This window comes from Bombus pyrosoma, linkage group LG4 (genome assembly GCF_014825855.1).
Source record: "Bombus pyrosoma isolate SC7728 linkage group LG4, ASM1482585v1, whole genome shotgun sequence".
Lineage (NCBI taxonomy): Eukaryota > Metazoa > Arthropoda > Insecta > Hymenoptera > Apidae > Bombus > Bombus pyrosoma.
Genome location: NC_057773.1, coordinates 3,663,520 through 3,685,274, shown reverse-complemented (window position 1 = coordinate 3,685,274; position 21,755 = coordinate 3,663,520). Strand labels below are relative to the sequence as shown.

General features: G+C 37.1%; 1 protein-coding gene and 1 non-coding gene across 4 annotated transcripts in view; both read right to left on the bottom strand.

Annotated features, from left to right (window-relative positions):
- LOC122566511 (xaa-Pro aminopeptidase 1-like) overlaps positions 1 to 21,755 on the bottom strand; it is a 46,178-nt gene that overhangs the window by 17,665 nt on the left and 6,758 nt on the right. The window lies entirely within an intron of this gene.
- On the bottom strand, positions 12,661 to 12,733 carry Trnaa-agc. The gene has a single exon. It is a non-coding gene; the product is annotated as a tRNA-Ala (tRNA).

Here is a 21,755-nt window from a genome sequence, read left to right as displayed (position 1 = left end):
CAATAACGATGTAATTAACAAAAAGAATATAACTAACAGAAATAATCGTTAACTTTCATTCACTTAAAGCAAATTACCTTGATAACTTAGCAATTCGAAACGCCATTTAACACGCGCGATTTCTTTCATTACATCTGGAAGGTCGTCGAGATGATCTCCAGCTCCTACGTATTAGATATTCATAATACAAAAGCTCAACATTTCGTGATTTAACCTGGACCACTTCTCTTGTATCCTCTGACTTCTTGTTCCGAGTTTCGTGTATGCTACCTCTATCGAATCATTCATTCAGCGGCCTCTTCGTGTTCGTTTCTCCTTCGCTCGAGACAAACGGAGAAGCTGTTATCGAGTCTTGTTTGATCGTTTTTCTTCGAGGAAACGACGTTTCCACCTCTATCGTCGTTGTTTATCGCGTTGTCTCATCAGATTCACAAGCTCGTTGACAGACGAAAGGAGGAATGTTGGATCAGCGATCTATGCGTTCGAGAAAGTGTCGACATAAAAAATTCCCAGTATATTTCTCTTTGTTCGACCATAACAGGGACGTATGTATTATTGACTTCACGGTCAAACAGGCTCCAATTTGGGATGGCTCGAGGCTTTTTACAACAGGAGAACAGGAATAGAATGAGGCTCACTCTCACGAGGGTTGTTTTTCTACTCGGATCCTCTAATCTTTTATTTCTTCGGGCCTCGAACTATTCCTTCGATTCTCGACCTATTTCTCCGAAGAATTCTTCTTCATACAAACCTTCCGGGAGCTGAAACGATCGGTTCTATTTTTCAACGTTAAATTCTTAAGAAACGAACGACCGATTTTCATAAATTTATCTTTTTTATTCAGGTAATCGAAATCTACGGAATTGCAATTGCAATTGGTACACGTTGTTTCCTTACGCTATTGCATTAAACCTTTTAAGAAACGAGTAAGTAAAATTATGTATCGTTACAGGAAGACTGAAAGATTTAACGACCATGGAAAATAAAAAGCCAGATCCTGTAACCGTTTAATTAACTTGGACATCTGTTCCAGACTATTTATTCCTTTACGAAGAATTTGAAACCTCGTACGAGTTTGTTGCAAAAAGATGACATACTTAAAATAGTACGTTCTAACGTAAATTTCGAAGATAGTATTTGCAACTCTTCGTGTTCGCTATTCTGAAATAAAAGATGTAATCCATATACTATTCGTATCTAGTGTCAATTTCTTCGTCTACTCAATTTTGAGAGTTAGAAACATGAATTATGAGTTAGACACGGAGAAAATTCCATCAGCCGATTCATTGATATCGGCATCCTCCTCTGAAATAAAATTCTTTGTAACTTGAAAAATAACATCCTTTTCCGATTCTTTCATACATCATTTGCTTGTCTCGTTATTTCGATGTAGATATAATCGAGTCTATAAATATACCCAACATCTTTCGTATATTCTCAGTTTTCAGATGTTTTATTCATCGCAGTAGTTCGTCAGAACGTACATCCGCTGCACCTGTAGCCTTATGCGCGCGGTATGTGCTATACTATGCTCAGCTGAAAAGATGAACGAGACGGTTCAGGGCTAAGGAAAATGTTGCTCTGTATGGTTCATCGTCCAACATTACCGATTACGATATGTACATAATTGAGTTTGAAACTAAAATCAGAAACAACCGATCAAACTCGCATTCCTCTGCTCAATCATTTTTTAGCTCGTTATTGTGTACATCTAACTACTCTCATTGTCAAACCCATAATTATCTGATTAAATTAAAGAGCGTGAAACAGGTGGACAGAAATAATTGCAATACGTGGAAGAGCCGTGAACGCGTCAGTCGTGATAAACACTGCGTTGCGGCGAGTTGGTGGCGGATATGCAGCACGTGGAAATATGCGCGCGACGGGGGTGGCTGGCGGTGGCGCTGTCAGCCATCATCGGCAGAGATCGATAACCCGGGATTGGTGTGCGTGCACACGTTCGCGGCGTCGAAGGGAACACGAAAAAAAAGGTCGAAGGAAAAACGAAGAAGGAGACGCGCATAAAAAGACTTCATAAATCGGGGCGGCCGATCCGTGACACCCCGCCGCGCGAATCCTCTCGTTCACCATACGATCCTGGCCGTAGTGAGATGGCCGGTTGCTTAAGTGGCCGATCCTTCTATTCAAGGTCCCTCGCCTGTCTCCAGGCGTTCGTCCGTCGAAAGTCGGTCGGAGAAAAAGATGTTCCGGAGGTTTTTATCGGCTCCTTTCGAGGGACGAAGCGTCGCCGTTGCCCGCCACCCTGCCAGGCGAACATCCGTCGATGGAGGTCATCTCCACCTCTACGGCTACTGGAAGGGGACCTCGGATGCCATGCGCCACGTCGAAGGGGGGTAAAACCACCCTGTGGTCGGGGAAAGCTTCTGCTCGCCGACGTGGCAGCGCCATACTTGTGATTTGCGTAAACATGGACGATGGATCGTGCACGATTTTGTTGTTGATTTTGTTTATTCCCTCGGATAGGTGGGTTTTGCAAGATTTCTGACTCTGTTCTTTTGTTAAATTTTGACTCTCTGCATTTTTTTTTTAATTATCGAAGAAGGTACGTCGATTTTGAGCAAAATACGAAACAAGCGTCTTTTTATCGATACGTGCCATTTTCCTGTTTCAATTCCGCGCGAAATATTTTCTTAAAACGTTAAAAGTCTTCTTATTGGTGGAAACAAGATCGCGATTTTAAAAATTTAAGATTACAACAGGGTTAAGGTCTTTCAGTGTGATTTTTTGGCGAGTCGGTGTTTGATCGGAGTTTTGGGAGCGCGCGTATTGCAAGAAAGTACGGATTCGATGTTTGTTTATCGGTGTTCGATGATAAAGTAACTGTGGTAGGATGTACGTGACTGGAGATGAATTTCTAAAGCTTTCCAAGTTTTCGAAAGAATGTATACATGTAAATTTTTGGCTTTTGCATTGGCACTCGAGAAAGATCGTGGTAGATTTCGAATTACGAACATGTTCCATCGCAACGAAACTTTTAACGATTTATTTATTACATTTATTAATTTTTGGTACATTTTTAAGTCGTTTAGCAGCTTGTTTAACATTACACAGAGCATTTGGGGAAGTTTATACTTTACTTTACTCGAAATGATCAAGAAATTCATCCAATTATCGAACACCTAGGAATCCATTGGCAGATGGATGAGAAGAAAACGAGGATTATCGGAAACTAATACGACAAGGAGGTTTGCCGATGGCATTACCTTTCGAACAGGGTTACAGGACCATTAATAGGAGTAATGATCCTCCAATAAGGATATCTCAATATTAAAACAATTAGAACCCAACAAACAAATATTCGATGTCTCCAACAATCCAAAGATCATTCAATTGTATAATCCTTGATACGATATCCTTATCTCGTTAAAAACACATACACAAAACGACCCCAAGTATGACACGACAAATTTATCAAGACATAAAACACAAATTAACAGAAAAGCTTCAATTTCGTTTAACGAAAACTCCTGATATATTCCCAATCCTATCACTGAAAAAATATCATTAGCCACACACGAAACAACGTAAAATTTAAGGAAAGTGGTACCACCTCGAACCACCTCGAACATCACACACACCGTAAAGCCCGTATAGCTAAGTCCGTAACCTGTCCCGACGTCTCTGTCTTCCTCGTGTTCCGCTAAGAAAGTTGTTAAAAAAAGAGAAAAAAAAAATAAAGAAAAAAAATACAATCGCTAATCCAATGCCTATCTGCCCGCATTCTCTGCGTGTTCTAGCCTTGACCAGTGGAAGACGCGGTCGTCGTAAGATAAACGACGTCGGGGCAAATATCTTGAGAGAACTTGAAGTATCGAGAGTTCATCAAACGCACGGGGGTGCGTATCGACGAGTTCGATAACCAATAAATACAGGGTGCTCGACGATCGGGAATAGGAATTCCCGATTGGTTCGTGGAACGGGGATGCATACGAGAACTAGAGGTTTCGTTTCCTGTGGTGTCTACCACGGGAGGAGAATCGATAAATCGAATGCGAGCGCTCTCGCACGTTCGATGGAAACTCGACCGGAAATGGAGCAGGCTGTCATCGTTTCCAGAAGGTCTGGCCAATATTTTCGATAATCGTTCCTATCCATCGGTTTTCTATGGCTCGCAAGTACGCCAGGAACTAGATTCACCCTCGCCTCGAGGGTGGTAAATCGGATGAATATGTCTCGCTGCGCGGTTCGCACGAGTCGCACACTTTGTATTTATTGGAAAACAAGGGCGGTTCGGTAGCAGGATAGCACGAGGTTGCAGGGGGTAATTTTCAACCCTCCTGGGAGGGTGGCTGCTCCCGTTATATTCATTCAACGAGTCACGAAACAGTCATTGACTGGTTGCCGCTAGTACGTCGTGTTTCCCTGCGTTGGGGTTTCGCGCAGCTGGCTTTGGAACTTCTATGGCTACAGGTGGTCTCTTTCTATGGCGGTGCCGTACGGTGAAACCTTATGGATATAGTGGGTAGTTTGGTCACGGGTATGTTGACTATGTTCGTGTATGTATCACTGTGTTATCACTTCTACAAGTTGTATGGGTGTTTGCGGATTGTTGAGAATTAAATACGTATTTCCTTCTACTGAATTTTGAAGCTTTATTTGAAGAAACGGATACTTGTAGCTTGGAGCGCATACTATTCTTCACGATGTTCATGTATTTACGGGAAATAGAATAGTTAATTTTTGGACAGTAATAACGAACGTCTTGATGTTTCTAAAAGAGAACGTACGGGTCGAGATTCGAAACCTTGTTATCAATTTCTCTATTGAATCTCATTTTATAGACTACGTTATCTGAATTCCACTGCAAAACCCTAAAGAGAAAGAAACGTTAGGTCCTCACCTAATTTTGTAATCTGAACAAATACTTACTAACAGCTCTAAAACTTCGTCCGAAAAGTTTATACAAATTTGATTCTCAAGCTTACACTGTCCAAAAGAAGAACTAACGCCTCTTGACCTATCCGAATTTATTTTTTCGATAGAATAATCTGACCGCAAGGACCGAACGTCCATCGTCAAGCTTCTCTGATATCCACCAGCCGACGTAGCTGGAAGGAAAGCGGCGTGGCAGCGGTCGCGCCTCTGACAATCTTTAAACTGATAACAACCAAATGTTTCTTCGATCTTAAAAAGCGAACGAACGAGCCTTGACAAACAGATTAAATGACGGTAAGGAGGTGGCTTGTGCACGTTGCCGTGATATTAGAGGAGTATCAACATTGCGGGAGTTCATTCTCTTTTGCTTCAATGAATTAATGTTCGATCATGACGTGGCGAACGTGGTGAACGAAGGGGTGAGCCACCTCCAAATAAAAGCACATGGCGGGAATCAGGTGGCAGGAAGAACCGGGAACAGCGCCATTCAAGTAAAGAAATGGGTTAGAATAGAAGAGACACGCGACTATTAGGAACCTAGAAACTTTGAACAACGCGCCTGGCCGTGATTTTAATCGGCGCTACAATCACACGATCGATCGTACTGTTAAACGTTTAATCTTTATTGTAATAGTTGATATTTTATATCATTTACAAAAAATCGGCGACTAGCTGATTCCTTGTGATTCACCGCATCTATTGAATCTGTTAACGATTATCTCTCGTCGGGTGTTAGAACTTTAATGTAATATTTTCTTTTTTCTATATCGACCAATAAATGTTTGAAAATGTTATGCAGTTAACAATAACAACGATAACGTGGTTCTTTATAATTCGTTCTATGTTTTAGCTGTGTTAATATTAGCGATGATTTTTTTTATCAAGCTTTTGGATTTTAATATCATTCGATTCTTAACTTAATCAGAAATGTTTGTAAATTTTATAAATTTTATAAAAATGACAAAAGTTGGTACGGTGAAGATGTTTTGTAAAATTGTAGGAGGAAAATAGGCCTATCGGCGCTGAAGCTTGGCCGTTGCACCAATTGCGGTTTTGTACTCTTGGCAACGAGGATTGCAACAAATCGTTGTAAACAAAGTAAAGTTTGCAATTACACAGGAAAACAGAAGGTACAACGATGTATTACCGATAAGCTGGTCGCGTTACATTTGTAAAGTTCACCTACTCGACGCCTGCTAACCTGATACGCGATGCGACATTTTGTATTTAAAAAAAAAAACCCGATTATCGAGTCACGTGATTGTTCGACGCGCTCTCATTAACCTCCCACTCGATGATATAATTTATTGGAACTCGTTTACAAGGGAGAAACCCTCCTGCATTAATGATGATAACCTCTGGTTTAATATTCGCTAAATACACATCATACGCGTTTTCCTCGTTAAAATCGTCAACTGGAATCGTAATTTTCACATTAAAATATCGTAATAAATAGATAGGAATATTATCAACAATAATATATAAAGAATAATGATAACGATGAAAAATAAACAATAAAAATATGTGTAACGTTAAGTCGAATTTCTGTATTTCGTATTTCGTATGAATATTCAATTTTCAAGTTAACTTTAAATTCAAAGGAAACAAAAAGTTACTGTATATTAACTATATTTCATAAATCGTAATCTAATATACATATCAATGTATAAACGACATTTAATAATTTCACATCGATGGAATCCGAATTCGTACTAGCTGAAAACGTAATTTTATTAATGCGTTAAAAATATATTCGACTTTATACCGTAAGAGATTAGAATGCTTTTAACATAATATTAACATACATTAATATTTTACAAGATATCGTACTATTTACAATCGAATAACGTTTAATAACATTTCACTTCATATCATCGAAGCTCAAAAATATCAATATAAAAATGTAGTTTAACTTAATCGTTGCAAATACATTCTACTTATATTTAAAGAAAATATAACGAATATAATAGAAAATTACCATCACGACACCCATATAACACATGTAAATGTGTATGTATAGTCAGGTAGCATTTAATGATAATTCTTTGCCTCTGAAACCCAAGGGCATCAACATAAAAATTTAATTTGTTCATCAAAAATATGAGCTACTTAAAAATACGTATAAAACTATCTAACACGTTTAGAAGAATGTTTGAAAGTTTCCTATGTATATATGTGCCTTTGTAACAATCCTTTCATCGTTGTGCACGTACACGACATACACACGTGCGTACTACGAAGGAACCCATTCATCTTACTCCGGTCGTTGTCAATGACCATTTTTTGCTTACGGATATTGGATAAGTGACAGCGCGAGGTAACAGGGACGCATGTGACTCAAAGAAGCTCGTGTCTCGTGACGAGGGGCGTTGTTGTTACGAACATTAATTAGGGTGGAACAATAGAGAACGAGAATTTTTACCAGGAAAGTATCAGGTAAAGGAGATCGAGGCGTGGGAGTAGCATTGCACGACGACGCGGGCAAAATCGAATGCTCGTGACTCCGATGAATGAATGGGCCGTATCATTCGCTTTTTTTTTCCTCCATTTTTATTGCAAATCGTTCTCCTCGATATGCACATGTTTTTATGTTACGTTAATTAAATCTCTGGTATAACTGTGTTTCATGCAACTGAAGTATTGGAAATTGCGCTATATTCTCAATACATAATGGATTGTATCGAAGAATATATATATATTTTTTAAAAATTTTACTACTATCTTTATTAATTTAAAATATTTATTTTAATTTATGATACAACGAGGAGGGTAATGACGGTAACTTTTTGTTATATACAGTATTCTTTCGTTTTAAATTTCATTTAATCGGCACCATTAATTTATATAAATGTACAAATTACATAAAGTATTGTTCAGTTATGGTGAATTTTGTAATGCGCGTAAATTAAATATTTTACGTATTACGCACAATTATAACTATAATTTATTAATAAAGTTAAACGAACGCTGTTATAAATTTCAAATAAAATTAACAATAAACGTAATACTATTTAGATTTAAACCTATGAAACCTATTAGCGTATCGATATAATTATAGCTGATGTTATATATGTATTTTGATTCTTTTATCTGAAAAACATAACATGTTCCGATTGAAACCCAGCTTTTTCCCCGGTTTATAATTTCATTCGATCAATAATAAAAAATAAAATCAACGCGATTATACGTTGCGTGTTGGAGCTGATAGAATGTGAAAAGCGTATTAAAGTATTCTAAGGACAGCAATGATCGAAGGGCCTGAGGGAGGTAATGCGTGGCCTTACCAAGGAATCAGCCCCCATAGAGAGTGTTCAAAGGGCCCGACTACTTCTTATGTGTTCCATATATAAATACACACGGCCGCAAGACGTGCGTACGCACACTTTATTACGTACAGTGTCGATTAAGAGTTTGTAGCAGTTGCTCGCAGTTAACCATGGCAAATATTTTAAACTTAAATTTTAAGCTGCTTCAATGACTTTTTGATTCCAGTATTTTGTATATAAAATTACTCTTAAACACGATATTTCAATTTCAACGTCTAAGCATTAGACTCTTCTTCGCGCACATTTTATGACACCAAATATTTTAAATATTTCAAAAAGATACTATATAATGTATGTTGCGTATTCCATTTAATCATAGAATAAAAATTATTTCGATTTCTTAATTCCAACATCCTGACTACAGAATTATCTTTCATGTAAATACAGATAATACCTCAATTCAACATCCAACATTAAACATTTCCATTGATACTTCATACGATATCAAATATCGATCAATTCTGATCAATTGCTATTTCCAAATTCCACTCCAGGATAGAATAATCCCGGATGATAAGTCTTGGATAATAATTTACAAATAATTTCGAATTATTGATTCTCAAATATCGTCGTGAATTCGGTATCTGTAGATCGTTAAGGTGTCATGGATTATCGAACTTTTACGGCAAATTAATCTAGATAGATCGATTAATCTCTTGGTTAATTCGCGTGCGAAGGTTTTAGTCGGCACTGTACGCTCGTACGTGGCACCACCATAACTTCACCGCGCTTTGCAGACTGGGTTAGGCTCACGCACTGCTGCACGAACGTGAGTTATCGGGGAAGCATGATCTCCGCCTTGCTCCTGTGGCTTCTCCTTTACTCCTTTTTGGTGGTGAAGCCAAAGCCTGACTACGGTCCAACTGTGCAAGGGACGCATAAACAACGAGCATCCTCGAGATACGTCACACACGACATCCGTTTCCTCGAAATATTTCCTCGCGTGTACGCCGAACACCCTTTCCTCCAAATTCAGTCGTTATCGTACCTATCTAATTGAATTTATTTGTTTTGCGGTTTTAACATATTTGCGCTTGTCTTCCTTGTACTTTTACACGTACGAACATTTTAAAACGTGTGAGTTGTATGCAATAAATTATATACGAACAAAGGACGACGAACAGATTGTTCCTTAAGCCAGAAACTTTTCAAGTTAAACAGTTCTAAAAATGAATAGCAGCGAAACAAATTGATTTTTGTTACGTTAAGTTCCATTTCTCGAGTTATGGATAATTATATAATAGAGTTTTAATACGGACGTGTTAATAAATTAGAAAAATAGTAGACTTTTAAGAGAAAAAACGATCGAGTCTAAATCTTCCAACATGTACATGTTAGACATTTTCTCAGTGAGCAGTTAATTTCAAACCGATTAAAATAATAATTTCGTAGATTTCGTAATTTCATAGAGTTACGCTGACGATCTGTTATCAGTTAATATTTCTGAAATTATTAATCCCTAAATGGATATTCCTTCAATTTTATATATCCCCGTAGCCTCTTCTAACATCCTAAGCTATATTTTATTTCACAGAGTATATTCGCCCTTAATGTCGTTCGATATTGACACTGTACATATTCTCACGTAATTGCTTCGATATTAAATTCCTTTTTCTGCGAACGCACTCACCATTTCATTAAAAATAGCGATTCCAAGTAAATTGATAAACCGAGTTATATCGTTACTCGATGCTCATTAGCATTTTTTATTTAGGTCTCAGTACTCGTTGAATTTACCATTACCTTAAGACATTATCGCGTCCAAAATATTTCACGATATTGCACAAATCTTTCTCAGAGAGAAACTCGCAGATCCGCAAGTTTTGTAACCGATATATATCATAACTACGACGACATAAAATAAATCGCAAACGCGTGCGCATATCGATCGGAGGCGCGTGTCCCCGGAAACGCATTTCCATTCACGACAGGTACACGTGGCACGCACATTACGTCATCTTATCTACACACGCATTATTAGGGTTGCAGAACGTGTTCGCTGTTCCTTTGTGTGATAGCGTACGTAGCTTCGTGTGGTGTGCGTGTTTTCTTGCCAAGGGGGACGTTCGTTTGTGGACGCGCGACACGCGTATGCACGTACGGATAAAGGGTGGTAAATTTTGAAACGTTGAACAAAGAAAAAACATGCGCAGCACTAGGAGAACACGAGGCAAAAGAGGGTTGCACGAAGCATCTGGAACGACAATCCTTTTATTGTAGCTTTCTTCAGCCCTAACCGGGTCAAACGAGGGTTTACGAGTATTTCTTTTGTACCGTAGAACGCAAGTTATCAGACCAAAGTGACGGACAAAAGCAAGTAACATTAAAGTGAAGAGAATTTATTCATATACAGATAGATACAGTGAAATTATATGTTTTAGACTTAAATTTAAATTTGAAGCCTTAACGTGTAAGATGTTAGAAAACCTTTGAAAGTATCAATACTTAATTATCCTTGTAAAGAAACTTACGAATTCGACAATTTGAATTCTGCTTTCGAACTAATAGCGGACGAAAGGAAGTAACTTTAACATGGCCGGAATATATGTTATAAAATTGTATATTTTGTCGGATGTAATGCTTCAACGTGTTAAATGTATATTTTGAAGGTAAATTTTCAAGGTATTAATTTTTCGTAATTATTTTAATGGCAGAAAGTTATAAGTTGGGCGGATTGGATTCGTTCGATGATGAATTTTGAGCTACGCTTTTGTGAGATGTAAGGTTAATTGAGGGTAGAGGTCGAACGAGGAAGATTGGAATAAAGGAAGGAACGATGTGTTTCATGGTGTTTTATTGTGTAGGTATAAAGTATAGTATAGTGGTTACTTGGTCACGCAGAGTGCTTTGTAAAGGACGCTTGACCGCATCCGAACAATGGCTCTGAGAACATAGATCGGGCTAGGAACCAGGATCACAGAAGTCTGCGAGGGTGGAAGACGCTCCGATGTACGAAACCACTATCTTTCTATTTAGTTTCTACGATAGAGAATGTATTATAAATAAAATACAAATTATATTGCACATCGGTTTAAATTCTTTGAGTGTCGACACCAACATAAGTAATGGAAGCAAGAGAAGCGGATTGTTTAATAGAATATTTGTCAATTATCAGAGTTTACTTTAAAGAATTTTTAAATTTCAATTTACTTTGTGTATTCTTTATATATTAGATATTCTATTACTTTATATATTAGGACAGATACTCTATCGTAATGTAATGTGCGTAAAACTCACGATTATTCAAGTACTTCCTTTGTATGTAATGCCATTTATGTAATATCTTTTGCGATTTTTACCTTTCACGCTATTAATTTATCATTAGAACAGAACTGTACGTATTGCACGTATCGTGACAGAAAGTAACAAACTGACGTATTATTAATAAATAAATAACGAGTGGTAGATGATAAATATATCCATTACCTATTAATAATTAATAGACAGAGATAAATCTCATCGTTAATAAAATATACTTCGTGAAATATGAATTTCACCAAACAAACTAACAAATTTATATTTTAATAAATAACTAATACATAATAAATGTATCGATCGTCCATTAATAATCAATGAATAAAAATTCCATCTATTAATACATAAGTATAGTGTTATGTGTTACTTTAGGCTACGTTCACTTGTGATCTAACATAGATAAGATCAACAGGTATACCAGTGCATCAGGTTTGCAATAACAAGTTTGAAAGCGCGTGGTCACGAGGTTGAGTGTGCCGATTAGAAAAGCGATTAGGATGGATACGTGAACAAACGAACTAGTACTATTTAGTTTCTCTGCCACTTGTTGGTAAATCATGGTTTAGAATCAACCGGAAAGCAGATTGACCGAAGAGGTAGCTAGAGGAGCTAAACGAGCTTAGGACAGCGCTCCGAGGAACGTCTAAACGCTATACATACCTGGCTATGTGTGTACAGTGTACACACATGGCATATCGCGTTACTACAAAATCACTATGTACTCCGTAGCTGGTCTGTTCTTATTCTTCGAGCGTCAATCATCCCATTCATAACTTTCTACTTGTTACACCGTATTCTAGGAGACTCATGAATGAATAACATGTTTCTCAATATTGCTAAAACGAAAAATATATGAATTTACATGAACATATGTGGCAATAGAATAGTTTCGATTGAAAATAGTTTTAAAATCGATGACGCGATTTACTTTACAATAACAACAATATTTTATAAATCACGCGTCGCGAATAAGGTAATATCTGTTTGTATGAAAGGAATTGTTTTTGGTAACATAGGCATAATAATATCGAATAATATTGCCTTCTTAAACATTTTTTTCTGTGCCGATAATAAGAGGTAAAACGCAAATAAATGTATTTAAATCTTTTTCTTTCTTTAAAAAGGTAAGATTAAAAAATAGGAATAATTTAAAAAAATATGAAATAAAAAAGAAATTAAACTTTGGAGGCGCCGGGTATCGATCCCGGTACCTCTCGCATGCTAAGCGAGCGCTCTACCATCTGAGCTACGCCCCCTGTTATCAAAATCTTGTCTTTCCCGCGTCTCGATGCCGCGATTTAAATTAATAACTAAATTTCATTATTTTTCGCAATAAACTAAAACACTCTGATAGACAAAGTTACTTTTTAATGTTGAAATAATTTTTTATCGTAATTAACCTTTTATCCATTCCCTTGTAATGTCCTTTCCTAATAGTATAACCTTTAAGTCACCTACGAACTATTTTTAAAAACAAAGACTTGTTTCTTACGTTTTTTATGAAGATAAAAACGTATTAAGAAACACAAAAAAGGAACGCTGCTTTAAATCCGTATATAAAATTCTGTTAAAGCAAGCAATAATTTTACCTTATAGTACAGTTTTATGAGTTATAAGAATGCTTTAGAATCAAATTAGTTGCCCTTCAAGATGTGTCGCTCGTTTCATCCCCCACTTGTTTCGTTTGCTTTCTCATTTGACCACATGGCGCCACTTCGTTCGCAGGATTGCAGAATGGTGAAAGAGCATGAACTCCGTATATACACGTTATAGTACAAGTACTACTCGTTGTCAGATTATCTGTTAACTTTCTCGTATGCGAGCTACTATTTTTCTTGAATATTTTAAGTCAAATTTGAAAAGTTTAAGTGATAATTTATGGAATGTTGTGCATAATATCTCGATTGGACTAAAATAAAAGATATATACATTGCCGCGAAAAGAGAAAGAATAAACGAGTTTTATTTAATAGGATAAGATGAAATAAAATAAAATAAATATCGATCACCAGAAAAATAAATTACACGTATATTATACTTTCTCCAAGTAACTGATAAATTCCAGTAAGTCTGAGAAATTAGAGAAGCAACTCGTTTTAAGTTTTAACTGTTATAACTTTTAACTAGCCATTTAACTTTTGAATTAATTTTCAAATTTTTTGATCTTGCAACGATGACACCTCTTATTCCTAATTTACACGACTATTTGGTATTTTTACCATAGCACAGTACATGGTGTAATACTTCTACTTACACTAAATACTTCTTTCGTTTCTACTATCTTCCAACTTACTTTCTTCAAAAATATTTTATCCCAAAAATAATGAGGAAAATCAATTTTGACGATACACGATACTCTCATTTACTAAAACATCTTCCAATCTTCAATTCACTTCACATTCTACGTATGCGTTACCTTCTAAACTTCGGAAATCTTTCTACCTCGTTCCCAACTTGTAACGCCAAAACCGATAATTTTTCCAACTCTCAAATTTCCAATCTGCCTTCAAAACTTGCCTTTCGAATTTCCCTCAAACTCTGTTCTCGGAATATTTCTCATCCTTTTTCCTATCCATTCTTCACGCACGAGCGGCGCATAGGTCGTTAAAAAATCACGACTCGGATGGCTTAACACGGGATTACAGCTGGTCGAAGAGAGCTCATCGGGTACATGGCAAGGGATGAAGCTATAAGGATGGGGTGGGTAATCGATCAGGGCCGCGCACTCGATATTCCATCGCTTTGATATTCGATTTCCAGGCGATTCTATCGGAACATCGACGTAGACGGAACGCAATAGTATCGCTTCGCGATAACCATAAACAGAGTCAGCCAACGTTTATCGGATTTCGAGGTGGCGGCATACCGGAAAGAGAAAGCCGATATTGACGATGAAAGTGTGACCGAGAGAAAGAGGTCCTGCGAACCTCTGTGACTCTATGTCAGCCTGCTACGTCAGCAGGCCTCTTTTCCGATAATTTGCCCCTCATTAACGTAAAAGTAACGCACACGCAGTTGGAGGGGATGACGTTTTGGATTTTACGGCTTTAAAACGTCTACGTTCTGCCTCCTTTCGATGGCTGCGGCCCTGCTCACCGTTTGCTCTTATTTTCCGATACCACAATCCACCCTCTCTTTTTATCCATTCTTTATCGCTCTACGCCTGTGTCAGTTTCCTTCCTGTCCCGTGATTTTGTTTTTTCTCATTTTGTAGCAATTTACCGATGTTATCGATAAGTAGAACGCGGATTTTTATGTATTTGTAGGAGATCCGAAAGCGCAGAATCGTAGAAAATACGTATGATATAGAGAAATATATCGAATATCGAAAGTACGAAGTATTAAAGTGCTTTTTGTAATGCTTACTAGTAGATAAACAATTTTCTATCGAAGATCTACTTCTTTAATTATATTCTCAAGAATATAAATTTGTACAAAAGGTCTATCGACAAGTACAATGACAGTGTATTAAGCTTCTATAGCGTTGGTTCAACGATATTATTAATGAGAACTCGGAGCAATAGCGGGAGCGATAGAATTTTAAGGACGATTCGAGAATCTTTAACGTTTTAAATCTCGTTGAGAAAAAATGGATCGAAAATTTCTTGGTACGGATGCATCTACGATTTCCACAATGTTCAGTATTTACGACGAAATCGAGCGGGTTTAATATTTCGTACTGTATGTTTATCGCCGTCGTAACAAATTAAGCGGCAAATGAAGATATATTAAGATGACAGTCACGTGAAACAGTGGCAAATTACCTCAAATTGAAGCAGTGTCTTTTAAACGTTCGAAATATTCCCTCGCAGTAGAAATTTCGTTTTGACGTAACGTCGTCTACTTTCGGATATCCGTACGTAAAAATACGTGGCGCTATTTCTGCCGGATAATTGTCTTTCGACAGCCCGTCTGGTGATCTAAATCGTATCGTTTTAAATCTTGCGCAAAGATTTGCCTTCAATTTCAACGACAAACAAAGAAAAATAAATAAAGAGATATCGATGGACGTTGGTAGAATTTCACTTTCTTCGTTTTGATCGTCTCATTGAGCATTACAAGGGAGAAGAATAAATTAGAAATCAACCGATGGTCGATCATTAATTTTACTAATTTTCTACTAATACGTTTCTTCTACACGGATGAACAAAAATTTTAATTTCTGAACGATCTTATGCGAAATTTATAACGCATCTGGATACGCAAGATACGTATACTTCTGAGTTGAAGAGATTCGCGTTTTCAAAGGAATTTCTGGTATGTTTACTATAGATAGTTGGCCAGCTTTCTAGTAGCTTTTGTAGTTAGGCTAACACCGTTCAACTATTCAAAGACTGAGCCGTTCACTGAACTATTTGCATGTAAACAGCTGTAGAACTAACAAATTTGTTATTTCGTAACCAGGAGCGTGTATCGAGTGGCCGATACGATGTATTATATTTGTAGATTTTAAATCGGTTTACGCACGAGAAGTTGCAACAGATTTAAAAATCGAACTTACAGGAAATGTTCAAGCTTCGATTAATGAGACTATTATGTCGTTAGAGGAATCGTTTAGACTTAAATTGTTCTTGATGAGTATCTTCTAAGGCAATGTAATCTTTTAATCGTGTATTATCTAAGTACACGGTAGCAATTCTGCGATTACGTAAGCAATTTTGCATAAAATCGTCCCGACGATTTAAATTGCTCGTTAAGTATTCGAAACAATTATACTATTTTATGGTTTGTTCAGACATCGAAGATATTTCAGAGTATTAACTCAGTGCTGAGTTATGGTCATGGTCACGCATGATGCGCTATGCATAAAACTCCTTTTATGTGTTTCGTGTGGAGAATGAAATGCGCGTGATATTACTCATAGGCTGACCTTTGTCAGTTCTTGGACGTTTATCGGTTGCATTTCCGCTATGAGAAAGCGCGACAGACGAGAAAATGCGCACAGTCACTGTGTTTGTTCCACCAGTTCGTTCGTTCCAAATGGTTTCAGTTATAGCACGGTGATTGATGCCAATGATTATGACACAGCTGTATGGCTACTGAATATCCCGCGTGAACTAGATCTACAATGTTGTGGAACGAGACTTGCGGTAAATTCGTATGTAATTTAGAATTCAACGATCTTCGTATATTTTAGAATAATCGTAGAACTATGAAGCGGTCCGCTAACTTTACTTAACGTTAACTACGGTAGCGTTCGCATAACAGAAATTTCGAACTTTCAATCGCAGATTTCATACTATGAAACTTTTAATTCTATAAATAAACGAAGTTTTTAAATAAATTTGAAATTTGAAATTTAAAGTTGGAGCGCTTGAAAATTTGAAATTTTTAAATTTCCGATTTCATAAGTCGAACTACCCGAATTCGATGTGTATTTTTAACTTCTTTGCACGTTCCTCAAAGAATTAGATATTACGGTACGAAGAAATGATTTCTCTAAGAATAAATCCGACGAATTTCAGTTTTAATAGAAAATACTAGGAGACACGTGGCTTTGGATCTCTTATTCGAGTTCCAAATTTATTCATCCACTTCGCGGAAGTTTATCTCGTTCTTTCTCTTAAACGGACTGCTTACTAAGTTTCCTTCGAAAACGATGAGACGAAATCTTCGTAAAAATAGTGGTGGATCGTTATGGTCAGAGGTTACATTTGTAGAACACATGGCGGGTGTTATGTCACGAAAAGGAACGTTGAGTCAAGTGCATGTCTGACCCAAGGCGCCATAGGAATAACTTTGAAGCGTGCTCGCAAACTTCCGTTATTTATAGTACAACCTGACCAACTACATATCTTGGGTACGTTCACCGGCCAATCGAATCTGAATTCAACGTTTCGGTTTCGGCATAATGAATGTTACGTGCCGTTCATCCACCGTATCTCTACATTACTCGTATTTGCATCTACGCTTCGTTTTCCGCCGTTTGGCCGCATTATCTGACGCGTTCCGAATTTCACGGGGCAATTTCCAACAGATTTATTGGGTTATACATCGTGTTATTCAAGGTTCGCGGGTGATATCTCGAATGAGAATATTTTCGCGAATATTTGGATCCACGTGTAGTTCGATGTACGTATTTCTGGACAGACTCGTCATTTTTTATTACACGCAGATGAATTAGAGAATTTTGAAAGAATGAATAATTGAATTATACTCTGGTTCATCGTTCGTGTTCTTCGGTGAAAGTTTATACCGATGATCACGAGTTATAATCATAATCGAAATTGTATAGTTGAACTTCATATAGCGTAACATTACGCTTGGTGTGTTTTATTTTCTTCAGTTTATTTTACAACGTGTTTAAACAAATTATTCGACTGAAATTTTACGATAATTTTAATTTAGAACGTTCGAAGATGTTACGCGAATTTTCTCAGGCTTTTTAATTTCGTGGGAAGCGTATCAAATATGGAAGACTCGCTGTTACAATTTAAAGTAAGTGTTGATAATCCTACGAATGGAAAGTTTAATAAGCAGTATTAAATATACACGCGATTTGGTATTTTGTAGATTTATTATCTTGTTAGGTGAATTTAAATAGAATTTTAATCGGATTGATAAATTGGAAAATTCCTATGAATGATCATACAACAAGTATAATTAAAACTTTAAGACAATAATCTCATTCTACATGTAATTACATTATTTCTTCATACTAAATATTTTAAGGTAGCAACCTCAAGAACAATAGAAACTTTTACCTTCGTTCTACACATAAAACATTAAATTATTCTTTCATCTTACAAAAAAACACTATCGCTATGATTTCATACATCTGCAAACTCCGTTTCCGAATATTCCTTTCAAATTTATCTTCTGAAATCTTTGTTCTACGAAAGCCTGACCCAACCTAACATAGTGTTGCGTCTTTTTTCATCTCGTGCCGTTTACCCACGCACGTGGATATCTCATAAATCACTTCATTCTATCACGAAGACTAGTCTACGCGACATTTTTGGTGTTTCACGAGCGAAAGAATTCCGTTGTATATTTAGAAATTTGCTTAGTCATTTAAATCTCGGGCTTACCTAAGTCTACTCGCATTAACTTACACGTTTACAAGCGAATCGTGTGAACATTTTCGTACATCGTGAGATATAAATTTTAGGCCGGTTGCACAGCGACGCGATGATAAATCAGACGATGAAAGATTTAGCCGGCAGCTTTATAAAATGGACTTAACAGGTAATGGGGCACAAATTCTCTGTTCGCATGACGCATAGCGCCGGGTATTAAGAGGCTCCTACATGAAACCAGGTGAATTATTTCATCTCATTTTGGGAGCTTATCTTATCGGAAGCCGCGCGAGGTGAAATGGACGTGAATCTGATAAATGATCTCCAGTTCGTAGGCTCGTACGTTTCCAATTCATTAATGTGCGCAGTAGATTCCGAATTGGAGTCCTTTCTCTGAAGAAACTGGTACTTTCGTTGATTATTGCTTACTAGCATAATAAATGTCGTTTCTTCACATTTAACTCTTTGCAGCTTTAGTAGGGGAAAAAGTGTCCCTGCTTTCTTATTATTTATTAAGTACGTACATTTTTATTTATGTATATGTGGGAGATGAAAAGACATCGGGGCCTTTCTTTTGGAGTGATTAGGAAAACCTTCAATACCTTAGCCCGGACTTTTATTGTAGCTACCCTTAAGCAATAAAAATAGGAAATAGTTGTAAGACGCTAGTCCGATTATGTATACTCAAGGTTTATGACGACGGGCTTGGGCTCGAGGTGACATAATGAGTCGCCGAACGTAGCCGCGGTCACGGGACGGACATGTAACAACAGAGGTATGGAATAATTATGCAGCTCTCCTTAAAGACAAAGATTGACTCGAGAGGTGGGGAGAAGACTATATAAGGGCAGTTCCATTTGTACTGGGGGTGAGTGAGGTATCGAGAAAGTTATGGAGTTACTTATTGAGAAAGTCATTACGATTAGTACGTAGAGTCACAGCAGGATCGTGTATCATATCGGATTCGTCTTCCCGTGGCCGTGGATTCGTATCGAACCTAAATTCATTGTCATCGACCTCTCGTTTGTCCGATTGCCGTCATTACCCGTAACCTCATGTAATCATCACCTCGGTACCAATAACGATCAGCTAGAATATATAACCACGATGGTCAATTCGAGTGAAGGTTCATCAGACGCCCATACTTCAAATCCTTCTCCGACATATATATATATATAATTATTTATTACGTATCGGCGAGTTATTGAAAAAATTCAAATTCCGCCTAATAATTAAACATCCAAATTAATTTTCTAAATTCTTGTAATCGTTTTATGTCATATAATTGGTCGTTTATAAACAAGTCAAATTTACTTTGTTATATCTTTTTTTTACGATAAAATTTCTGCGTTTGAAGAAATTAAAATTCTAAAATGTTATAAGTTTGACGTTAAAACAATAAAACATCGGATGGTTGTTTTGGTTTTTGTATTAGGTTGTTCAGAAGAGTCGAGATCGTTATCTTGTTTGGTTTGGTAAATATTCTGCAAGTATCTACGTTTTATCTCTTTCGGAGCGCAATATGCAGAGACGGGAGTTTTCGACGATTTTCTTTTACGGACGTAGACTTGATCGAACTGCCTCTAACTGCTTTTACGAAATTGGAATCAACAAACTTATACGATGGCGAAAGCAATGTATCGGTGTCTATTTTGATGAGAAACTTCCAGTTTAAAATACTTACACCTATCGATACTTTCCACTTCGGAAACGACATTCATCGTGCAACTCAACTATGTAAACTAATAGTAAGATCATGTATTTACGTAGATACATCTTTTTACAAATGATAATTTCATTCAACGAACATCTAGTATTTTGTAGCGTTTCTTCAACAAAGTGACTGTTCTTCTATATTTTGCGTCGATTGGAAATATTCCAACATGAATATCAAATTTTAAGATGAGCGTACTGTTCAATGAATAAGTTGCGAGATTGAATTTCAAAGAATCTCGATTTTCCGTTTCTTGAAGAATAATAGAACGTCAAATATTTTTCAGCAATCTATTCGTTACGAAGTAGAAAGAAAATTGGCCAATTTTCCTCTGAATACCGTTGATCGAAAAAGTCGAGTCGTCGAATTGAGTGATAGTCCTTTTTCAAGTTTGTAAGTTCGAAGTTTCCATTATGAGTCATCTTTTATGTCGTTCTTAGATACACGACGAAGAGTGGCTTAAATTCGAATAAAACGTGCACTGCTATTTTCTCCCTTCAACCACCAAAGAATCTCCAAAGAATTATGTTAATACACGAAGATGCAAAGTGAATAGTAAAAAGGGGTTGTCGAGTTTAGTCGTACATTTCGTGAATCATCCCCAGTGCATCTGTTCGGTGATATATCCGAGCAACTGGTTTTTAAGGATTCTCGAAAACACGCGTGACGATGCGCGCAAATATAAATCAACAGCTTAATGGCGTTCCCCAGATTTTTGCAAAATCAACCCTCGCGAGATTCTTTCTCACGGCTGACTTGGTTCTTAAATTAGAGGCGACGTAACTCCGCAGATTGTCGAATCTCCCATAAATTATTAACCCGCGGAAGAATCCAAGAATTTTTTCATCGTCATGCGAACCTTTCAGAGGTCGAACCGATTCGCTCCGCTTTTCCTAAATTTCGTAATTCCATCGTTTAATGATTTATCTTAGATCACAAGATTATTTGTGGTAAAAATACTTTGCCAGAACGAACCGTCATGGTTGCAGTGATCGACGGTTACTATAATAAAGCAGAATAAATGTTGGACCGAACAAAAGCCACGTGATTCATGCTGCAGGTCGATCGTTAAATGGAACGCGAACTTCGTTTAAATAACAATTTTCAATTCCTTGACACGTTCATCTCTGAACTCGGACACAGAGCGGCAACTTAATGTCAAACTTCGCGTTTACACATGGCCAACTCTTCCTCACGAAAATTGGTATTTGATTGAGTAACTAAAAGTCTGTTAAAAACGGAATAAATATCGAAATTTTACGAAGCAACTTAAATATCTTATTGCCAGCTGCAACTCTGTTCTCTGATATTACCTTTCAACTAACAAACTACGATTTAATTAACTTACGTGTTACATTTAATTAAAGATAGCGAAGAGCTTGCAGAGAATCCGTACATTTACTTAACTCGTAAAATCAAGTTGCTACAGATGTGCATACTTGACATTCTCTAATTGGAAATGACGTCGATGAATCGTTAAAATTAGACAGGTGAAAAGACAACGGACATCTGTTGCATCAGTCTGATCGCTTGTCCGACAAACCCG